We start from the raw sequence: 10853 nt of genomic DNA, 5'->3' as shown, positions 1-10853 counted from the left end.
GCCTATCTTGCGTACCTAATATTTATCCAAATGAGTCAATATTGAATCAAATCACAAGAATTGAATTGAAATCGTGACATTTGTGTCAAGCAATAAAAAAAAAAAACCCCGTAGCTTACCAGAAATTGTACCATGTAAACATTGTAACATGTTTCTGTTTAGTTACTAAAATGTTTTGATATCACAATACACTTATTGTGATGCTAGATTGTTCTGGTGTTATCTGAAACCGTATTCTCTGTTGGGTGCCATTGGGACTATTAGTTTGTGTAGTGCTACACTTTGTGTGTTCTCTGCTTTTTGGATTAAAGAAAATGTATGCAGGATTTAAAGGGAAAGTTTTTTTTTTTTCTCTCCAACCTTTACTTCCCTGTAGATTAGCTTTACCTGCCTATCCACCATTCAGTCTGTAAAAAAAAAATTCGTTCTCTTTTAAAGATCGAATGGGGGGGCCCCATACATACTTTTGCCTTGGGCCCCCAATTTGCTAAATCCGCCACTGAGCCTACATGTTGCAGCCATTAAAATAGGTCAGTTTTGTTTTCAATGGCAAAGTAGGTATGTTTCTTTTCATTTAATTTAGACAATTGTTCTGAGCAATTTTTTTATTTTTTTATTACGACCAAGCAGCCAACAGCGAGTTAAACATGTTTGATCAATTTAGCCTCTCAAATCAACACTTTACTTGGCTATAAAATCCATAGATATAAAAAACTTAAAGCATATCACACAGACAGTTAGTTTAAACGTTTATTGTCACAACCACAGTAAAACAACATTTCTGAAAAGCTGAGGCATGCTGCTCGCAGTCGCAACAGCGCTCGCAAATGAAATGAGCTATAGCCTACAATAGCCTATAAACAAATAAAATAAAATAAACAAACATACTGGTCATCTTACCTCAAAAATAAAGTATTCACTACAGAACATTGCCATTCTTATTTCCAATAGTTTCCAACAGTTTGACTAATGAAAATAAAGTTCAATCAAACGAAAAACAAGACAGCCTCCTAACATGGCAGTGCATGACTCGCATATGACTTGCTTAGTTGAGGACATTTAATATTCAACAATATTATTGATCTGCCTGCATTGACACTGTAACAATATGTAATTACTATAATGCTTGTTCAGGCTATACCTGCCACTAGGGGGCGAACAAGGGCAATTCTAGAAAAAAGCCAGAGGGTAAGCGAGGAAGTAGGGCTCGTGGGGACATTGTGTTTGCAGACTGTTGAATAAAGGCAGACCCCGTTTGGGCCAGTGCAAAGAATATGGACTCCTGTTGTATATGAAAATACCACACTTTAACATGGTGGCAGCGGAAGTGGATTTTTGCCGAAGTTTTTAGTGGTTTGCTGCGGAGGCGCCGACGAAGTCCGAAGACGGTAAAGTGCTAACGTGTAGCGTGGATTAGCATCGAAGTAAACAAGCTAACGCTAACGGCATGGACGGACTTAGACCTCCACAGACGTTGTGTCTGGACTCCAGTAACCTGTCTAAAGCGTGGAAGTCTTGGAGAGACGAGTTTGAACTGTACATTGGATTAACTGTTGCCGAGGACGACGAGAAGAAAAAGGTCAGGCTTTTCAGTTATCTGGTCGGTGAGAGTGGCAGAGAGCTACTGGATACGTTAATGGGAGACACAGCGAAGTCGGACTGGAAGATTAAGGACGTCATTGAAAAGTTTGATAACTACTGCAGTCCTACAGTGAATGAGACAGTGGAGCGGTACAAATTCTTCACAAGAAATCAAGGTACCAGTGAAGCCATAGATGGCTATGTTACTGAACTCAAGTTGCTAGCAAAAACATGCAACTTTGGGACATTGAGAGACTCACTCATTCGTGACAGGATCGTATGTGGGATTAACAGCAGCAACATGCGAGAGAGACTGTTACGGGAGAAAGACATGACATTGGACACTTGCATTCAACTTTGCAGAGCTGCTGAGTGGTCGCGGGAAAACTGCAAGGCCATAGCGGGACACACAGTGGAAGAAGTTCACGCAGTGCAAGGAGCGTCGCGCCTACAGCAGAAAGAAAGCACCGTGGATTGCAAGTTTTGCGGCAAGACACATGAGAGGAGCAAACAGAAATGTCCAGCATTTGGAAAGAAATGCAAAAAGTGTGGTAAGGAAAACCACTTTGCGGTTAAGTGTAAAGCCCGCATTGAACCAAAGAAGATGAAATCTGTGCATAAGGTTACTGAATGTGAAAGTGAATATGAGGACATACTGTGTGTTAGAGATGTAGCAGAAAGTGAAAATGTGAATGCTGTTGACTCTAACAAAGGTAATGACTCCCAGTTGTTTGCAGGCATGCTCCTAGGGAAAGATATTGTAAAATTTCAGATCGATTGTGGAGCTACATGTAATGTTTTGCCTATTAACATGCTGAACACAGATGCTAAGCTTGAGGATACAAATTCTGTGTTAGTGATGTACAATGGAAGCAAAGTGAAGCCACTGGGTAGATGTAAAGTGAAATTAAGAAACCCTAGAAACAAAAAACTCTACCAGCTAGAGTTTCAGGTTGTGGACAAAGGTTGTACTGTACCACTGATTGGTAAGAGAGCCAGTGAGGCTATGAAACTCATAAAAGTACACTATGAAAACATCATGGCTATTGACAGTATTGTGACAACAGAGAGAGACACAAAAGGACAATGGACTATGGAACAAATAAAGACAGACTTTGCAGATGTGTTCACAGGAGACGGTTGTCTGGAAGGAGAATACAAAATGGAAGTGGATGAGAGTGTGAAACCTGTGCAACTCCCAAAGCGACGTGTTCCGGTCGCCATGATGAAACCGCTGAAAGAGGAGCTTCAGGACCTTGAGCACAGAGGTATTATCACACCAGTAGACTGTAGCACGGACTGGATCAGTAGCATGGTGGTGGTGCAAAAGCAAAACGGTAAACCAAGAGTATGCATTGATCCAAAGCCCCTCAACAAGGCACTCAAGCGCAGTCACTTCCCACTACAAACCATTGAGGACGTACTCCCAGATATGTCTAAAGCTAAAGTGTTCACAGTGTGTGACGTCAAAAGCGGGTTTTGGCATGTCAAGCTCGAAGAGAAATCCAGCTATCTCACTACGTTCTCCACCCCATTTGGCCGCTTCAGATGGCTAAGGATGCCCATGGGAATAAGTCCGGCACCGGAAGTTTTCCAGCGAAAACTGACCCAAGCACTGGACGGGTTACCGGGCCTATACATTATTGCGGATGATGTGCTCATTACAGGTCAAGGAGAGACGCAGGAAGCGGCAGAAGGAGACCATGATGTGAAGCTGAAACTGTTCCTGGAGCGGTGCAGGCAAAAGAACATTAAACTGAACCCAGACAAGTTCAAGCTGAGGAAGAGGGAGTGTACATACATTGGGCACCACCTGACAGCAAACGGACTGAAAGTGGATCCAGACAAGGTTCGTGCTATTGAACACATGCCGAGACCTACAGATTTGAAAGCGGTACAGAGACTGTTAGGTATGATAAACTACTTGGCTAAGTTTTGCCCACACCTTTCAGACCAGTGTGAAGTGTTGCGGCAGTTGACACACAAAGACACAGACTGGGACTGGTCGGTGCAGCATGAGAATGCTTTTGTGAAACTAAAAAAGACTATTGCAGATGCTCCTGTTCTGAAGTACTACTGCCCGGAGGAGGACCTCGTAGTGCAATGTGATGCATCGGACACAGGTCTGGGAGCAGCACTAATGCAACAGGGTAAGCCCATCGCCTATGCAAGCAGAGCACTCACACAGACTGAGCGGGGTTATGCCCAGATTGAGAAAGAGTTTCTAGCTATGGTGTTCAGTGTAGAGAAGTTTCATCAGTACACGTATGGTCGCAAAGTTACTGTCCAATCTGACCATAAGCCGTTGGAGACCATAGTTAGGAAACCTCTTTTGAGTGCGCCCAAGAGACTTCAAAGAATGATGCTACGTATTCAGAAATATGACCTGACTGTAGTGTATGTTCCTGGCAAAGACATGTTACTGGCAGACACCTTAAGCAGAGCATATCTCCCAGAATGCCCATCTCTGAGCTCTGTAGAAGCTGAAATAGAGACTGTTAATATGGTGCAACACTTACCCATTTCAGGTGACAGTCTAAGCCAGATCAGGACAGCTACAAAAGATGACAAAACGCTACAAAATGTGATCCGACTGATGAAGCAGGGTTGGCCATCGGACAAAAGGGCCGTGCCTCAGGAAATCAAACCCTACTTCTCATTCCAGGAGGAATTAAGTTATCAGGACGGCATTGTGTTTCGAGGTGAACGTGCTGTTATTCCATTATCACTGCAGAAAGACATCACCCGCCGCCTGCACTCCTCGCATCTCGGGGCAGAAGGATGTCTTCGAAGGGCCAGAGAATGTGTCTACTGGATTGGCATGAACGACCACATAAAGACACACATAGCTCGCTGTGACATCTGCAGGTCAGTGGATGACAAACAGCACAGAGAAACGCTCAACCCACACAATGTGCCAAGCAGGCCATGGGCCAAAGTAGGCGTTGACCTATTTCACTTTGATAACAAAAACTACCATGTAACAGTCGACTACTATTCCAATTTTTGGGAAATAGACTTTTTGCCAGACACAAAAGCTACTACAGTGATAAAGAAGCTAAAAGCACATTTTGCTAGATACGGCATTCCCAACACAGTAGTCTCAGACAACGGACCTCAATATTCATCTCAAGAGTTCCAAAGATTCGGCCAACTGTGGGAATTTGACCACAAAACCTCATCGCCAGGTTACCCACAGAGTAACGGCAAGGCAGAGTCTGCCGTTAAAACTGCAAAGAGACTGTTACACAAAGCCAAAGCTTCTGGACAAGACCCCTATCTCGCGCTCTTGGACCATCGTAACACACCGTCACAAGGACTGGAGAGCAGCCCAGCTCAAAGACTGCTGAACCGTCGAACGAGGTCTCTGTTACCGGTGAAAAACAGCCTTCTCCAGCCTAAAGTGGTTCAAGCAAAGCAGGCACTGTTTAACAACCAACAGCGTCAATGTGCGTACTACAACCGATCAGCCAGGGATCTAGATGCCCTACGACCAGGTGACACTGTCAGAGTGCAGACATTTGAGCCTCACACCAAATGGAAGCTGGGCAAGGTGAAAAGACCAGTTGACTCTAGATCCTATGAGGTTGAAATGGATTCGGGTGCAGTTTTCAGGAGGAACCGTAGACACCTCAGACGCGCTCATGTTGTTCCTCAAACAGAGGTTGTTGATATAGAGACAGTAAACACTCCGGGAACCCATACAGACACTGTACTATCCCAGCAGAGCCCTCAAACTCAGAGCAATACCTGTGACAGTGATGTGCCGAAGACAACCAGATGTGGTAGAGTTGTTCGTCAGCCTCAACGCTACAAGGACTTTACTACTTAAACTGGTATTTAGGTAAAAAAAAAAAAAAAAAAAAAAGAGAAGTGTTTTGAGATGTTAAAGCTAAAGCCATTTTGTTATGTTGGGTAATGGCATTTAAGTAAAAAAAAAAAAAAAAAAAAAAAAAAAAAAAAAGTTTTTTGTACATTTGAAAGTACATTCCTATTTGCATTTAATGTTTGCAAATGTGTTGCAGGGAAAAGAAAACTTTCTAAAAGAGAAAGGATGTAACAATATGTAATTACTATAATGCTTGTTCAGGCTATACCTGCCACTAGGGGGCGAACAAGGGCAATTCTAGAAAAAAGCCAGAGGGTAAGCGAGGAACTTGGAAGTAGGGCTCGTGGGGACATTGGCCCTCATTTATCAAAAGTGCGTACACCAAATTCCCAGCGTACACCTGGCGTACACCCAAAACCACGGTGACTTTGAGATTTATCAATATGAACGTTGGCGTACGGCACGCTCAAATCCTACGCCAGCTCAGGAGGTGGTGTACGCACGTTTTGAGTGCGGGAATGCGCAGAAAAACAATTCCTAACACCACAAAACGCACTGACAAACTAAAAGATATGATATATTATGACCCACTGTAAAAAATAAAAAAAAAACAACATAGTAGGCTAATTATAAACTTCAGTGTTTATTTTTGTGCAACATGGACTTCAATGTTTAAGTTGTGTGACTTTACCAAAGCATTTGATTTGTAGGCATATGTATTCCTTCAGTTGCGAGCCTGTGCGCTTTACCTGACGTTTCAAGCCTTGTTAAATACTTTCGCCTGGCTCCGCAGCGCGAGTCTCCACAGACTGCGCGCGCACCTCCCCAAACGGACGAGGCGTTTATACTCGACGCGCTCGCCGTTGTACTATTCTTTGAAACGATGGTTAGGCCAGGGTTAGGCCCGGCAGGTGTGCACGGACTGGCTTCAGTAATGAAAGGCTTTCAATGACCAACAAAATTATTCAGACTGACAAAATAATAAAAATGACATTCTTCTTTTAAATAATAATAGCCTAATAATACAAATAATAATAATAACGACATTCTTCTTCTAAATAACAATAAGTGTCATTAATAATAAAAATCTAGAAATCAATTTTGTTTCTTTCCACTTCCCTGGTTTCGCTTTCTCTTTCTCAAAGAAGTTTCTCTTCTTTGCCGTCTTCCGTGTGTCCATGGCGTAAAATGAGGGCGTGGGGGAAGCGGAGACTTGAATATATAGGGGCGTGTTATTCTAATGACGATCGTTTTCAGCCGCGGCATTTATCAAGGGCAGGTATTGCGTACACCTGGATTTCAAAGGTACGCACAGCTTCATAAATCAGGCGATGAGAGGAGTGTAAGCATAATCTTACGCCAACATATACGCCCGTTTCTACGCAAGATTGATAAATGAGGGCCATTGTGTTTGCAGACTGTTGAATAAAGGCAGACCCCGTTTGGGCCAGTGCAAAGAATATGGACTCCTGTTGTATATGAAAATACCACACTTTAACAGACACCATTATATGATAACTGAACTGAGCTGGACTATGACATCACAGTTTTCTCCAGAGCAGCTGTATTTATAAATAAATGAACTAAATTAATAACTTTTTTACAACAGAAATGAATCAACACTGAACTTACTTAAGCTGGACTATGACACTATTTTCTTCTTAGAAACAGCAGAAACAAACTCTGTAGCATTATTTTCTTGTTATCACTGTAAAGCTAGCCTGGCAAGACAGACCTAACCTTACATCAAGATGTTAGGTCTGGCACGGCTCAATCCGAGGGGCGGGATAAACGGCTGTATTTCAAATTCCCTCTGCACGCAATAGGACAGCGCTACAACCAATCAGAGCGTTTTCCCAACAGCGGAGCTAGTTGATAGATTAAACTTTTTCCGTATCTGGTCGGCAAAACAACAAACACATCTTCCTTTTTTAAGAATGACTTAAGTGCCGTTCTTTGTTCTTTTCTCAAAGAAAAACTCCAAGTCTCTCCAACACCAGAGTCGCAGCCAAAGCCGTTTCGAAAGACCGTTGTTCGCCAGCAGCAGCCGCCATTCTTTGTTTTCAAGTAACATGGAATTCACCAAGGGGGTAATCTTTCAGAAAAAACTGAAGCTTCCCCTGGGTCGCCATTGATTAGCAGACCATCACCTGCTGTTAGCATTCCATTGACTCCCATTCATCTTGGCGTCACTTTGACAGCGAATAACTTTACATCTGAGGCGTTTAAAGACTCCATTTGTCCATTTTTTATTTCCAAAGAAACACGAAAATGTATAAAAGGCTCCATTACCTTGTATCTTAAGTTAGGGTCCCGTAGAAGCAGTTTTTGTAAAAATAGGCTAACGAAAGCTAGCCTGGCAAGACAGACCTACATCAAGATGTTAGGTCTGGAAAATCACCATTAGCACGGCTCAATCCGAGGGGCGGGATAAATGGTTGTCTTTCAAATTCCCTCTGCACACAATAGGATAGCGCTACAACCAACCAGAGCGTTAGCCTAAAAATAGGCTAATGATTGCATCATAACCACGCGACTCTCTGTTGCACAGTAGAGAGATTACCGTAAAGACAGGAGGAGAAGCACGCGTGCAATCGGGGAGACGTGGAGGCAAAATGACAAAATAATGAATCAGAATACTTAGCAAAAGTTGCTCCTGCTCCTAGCTCATGGACACCTCGTACTCACACTCTCCGTCTCTGCAAGTTTCGTAAAGGGAATGATTCAGATTTCTGAATCGGCCAAAGCTGTTTCAAACAACTGCTGTTCATCCATAGCCATCTTGCAATGTTTACTAATGACTTCGACGTCACAGCGCTGTCGTCATCTGTTTAGCTCGCCTCTGGCCCGCCTATATCAGATAACCCGATGTGATTGGTGCAGCTCAGATCGAGGGGCATATTTAATGAGCATCATTACTCGACACCAGAGTAACTCGCTGAGCAAATTCAACTTGTGCTCTTGCGAGAACTCTGGATTACCAGGGTAAGACTACCCTGGCTGCAAAATACATTTTGCTGCCGCTAGGGTGCGTCTAGATGTCTAGGCTACTGTAAAGCTGCTTTGAAACAATCTGTAGCCTATTGTAAAAAGTGCTATATAAATAAAGGTGACGACTTTTAAAATGATCATATAACAGCAGAATTTGTGAAGAAAAACTTTTGGAAAATCTGAAAAGAAATTGTCTTTTGCTTCAAATAAAAGATTGCAATGTTGTTATTGACCTAGTAGCGGGTAACTCTTCAACAAAGACTTTAAAAAAAATCCTGAATGCAGAAAATACTTCAGGAACCAGTGCTGCTCTATTACATAGGCCCTACTTCAAAACATTCAAATAAAGCCATATTTATGCACATACATATCTTCATTGAAAATTGTGAGAATAAATAAAATATAAACATTTCATAATAAAATTCCATTTATTAAAGCAGCACTCAGTAGCTTCGGGATTTCTTTGCTGTATTATCGCTTTTTGCTCGCAGGTTTCTCTCTAGAGCTCCCCCCACAGCTTCGGAATAGATATTTGACAACACTGTTGTAAAAACTCTTTGGTGATTCTCAGACACCAGAGGCTATAGATCAACGACATCAAAGCAGATGGGACATTCTTTAAAACGTCTTCTTCCTTCGGGTTCGGACAGCGTGAGGGAGCGCAATAATGACAGTATTTGAGCAGATTTCTTTTGGCCGTAAAGCAATTGTTTACATCGCGAGACCTGATATCACGCGATACTTCCTGGCCCGCCGGCTCAAAGTTGCAAGTGCGAATTTTCCGCTCACGGGCACCAGGGGGGTGCGAAACGACCACCATTCAACCCGAAATAAGTAATATAACCATTCCAATGACTCCGAAGCTGTTCAGTTAAGGTAAAAAAGTTACTTAGTTCACCTTTAAAACTAACCATCGTAAAACTTCTATTCGGCTATTAAAGTGACTGATTAACCATACTCTACCAATAGGCTACTCTACTATCTACTCTACGCTATCTACCAGTATTATAATTTTACTCGGTTTGTTGGCTGCATCTGAAACCACATTTATCCTTATAGGCTAGTAGCTCATGTGAAAATCAGTAGGCTATGTGACAAAAGAAGTATGCCTATGAATGAATTCACAGTAGGAAGAGTAGACAAAAAGTAGTACGGTGGCTGAGAGGTGAAAAACAAATCACAAGTCTAAAAACAAAATAAGTTAGAAAACACAATGAAAATTTAGAAAACAAAATAACAATTCAGAAAACAAAATAATTAAAAAAACAAAATAACAATTCAGAAAACACAATGGCAATTCATACAAAACGGAAAATTGAGAATGGAATATTTATCGCTGATTGGCCATTGTGTTTATAATTTGTTGCTTTGTTTTTGGATTTGTTATTTTGTTTTTATAATTGTGATTTGTTTTGCACCTCTCGGCCACCGTACTAACGACCTACTCTACTTCTGACGAGATTCTGAAGTTAGAGGATTTGTGAATGACAGTGAAGCAAAGCAACTGACGCTGGTGACGAATGTAGAACATCCAAATTATATTCATACAACACACATTCATACTATAGAATGTATTCAAAATAAGTACCTAAGAGAGTATGTGATTTGAACAAAAAGTTGTTCAAAGCAGTTAATTAATTAAAATCATAGAAAAGATCCAGACACAAGCCACTCTGATCAGATTATTTTTTTTATTTTTTTTGGCATATTTTCTCAACATATCCAGTTTTGTGAAAGTTTAAGTTTAACATGGGTGTCAGACTCAGTCCCTGGAGGGCCACAGTCCAACAGTTTTTAGTCCCAACCCTGCTTCAACATATATACCTGTAGTTTTCAAATACAGTAACTGAACTTGATTAACTGGATCAGGCGTATTTAATTAAGGTAGAAGCTAAACTGTGCAGCTCCAGGAATACGATGTCTCCATCTAGTGGATATCTGTCATATTCACCATACCTAGAGATTGGCATGGTTTTATTTCAGTTAGCCTAATAGCTGGTTTGATTTGCATTGAGAGATGATCTTATGGAAAGTACCCCATGCCAATCTCTAGGTATGGTGAAGGGTATGTGATGATGTTGGGCTATTTTAATCCCAAAGGCCAAGGGAACTTTATCAGGATGCATAGTATCCTAAACTTAAAAATAAAAATCTGCCTGCCTCTATGGGAATTTAACAGAGGAGTGTCCTGACTTATGCACCCAGTATTTTAAGGAAGAACATTTATTTATTTACGATACATTATTCATTCACAAAGCAAATTGGTGTCCTTAAAGGTTGGAGTTTTCCTCCTTTTTTAATTAAGGCATTAAAATCAATTTCCAAAAGATTATTTTTTTATTCCTCTTTTTAGTCAAATTTAGCATGGGTGTGTTCACTTATGCTAATCACTGTAAGTAATATTGGATTTGCATTTGTACTGCATTAACTTGTCTGTCTTTATACCCGTTTA

At 41.4% G+C, this 10853-nt stretch overlaps 1 long non-coding RNA gene across 1 annotated transcript; it reads right to left on the bottom strand.

The window, feature by feature from the left end:
- Positions 1–918: 918 nt before the first annotated feature.
- On the bottom strand, positions 919–7048 carry LOC309501228. The gene is made up of 2 exons (XR_014206792.1): positions 6904–7048; positions 919–1087 (listed from the first exon to the last, which is right to left on the bottom strand). It is a non-coding gene; the product is annotated as an uncharacterized lncRNA (long non-coding RNA).
- Positions 7049–10853: the final 3805 nt, after the last annotated feature.

This window comes from Leuciscus leuciscus (assembly GCF_965113295.1).
Source record: "Leuciscus leuciscus genome assembly, chromosome: 6".
Taxonomy (NCBI): domain Eukaryota; kingdom Metazoa; phylum Chordata; class Actinopteri; order Cypriniformes; family Leuciscidae; genus Leuciscus; species Leuciscus leuciscus.
The sequence above is the reverse complement of the archived record's forward strand: the minus strand, read 5'-3'. Positions and strand labels throughout refer to the sequence as shown.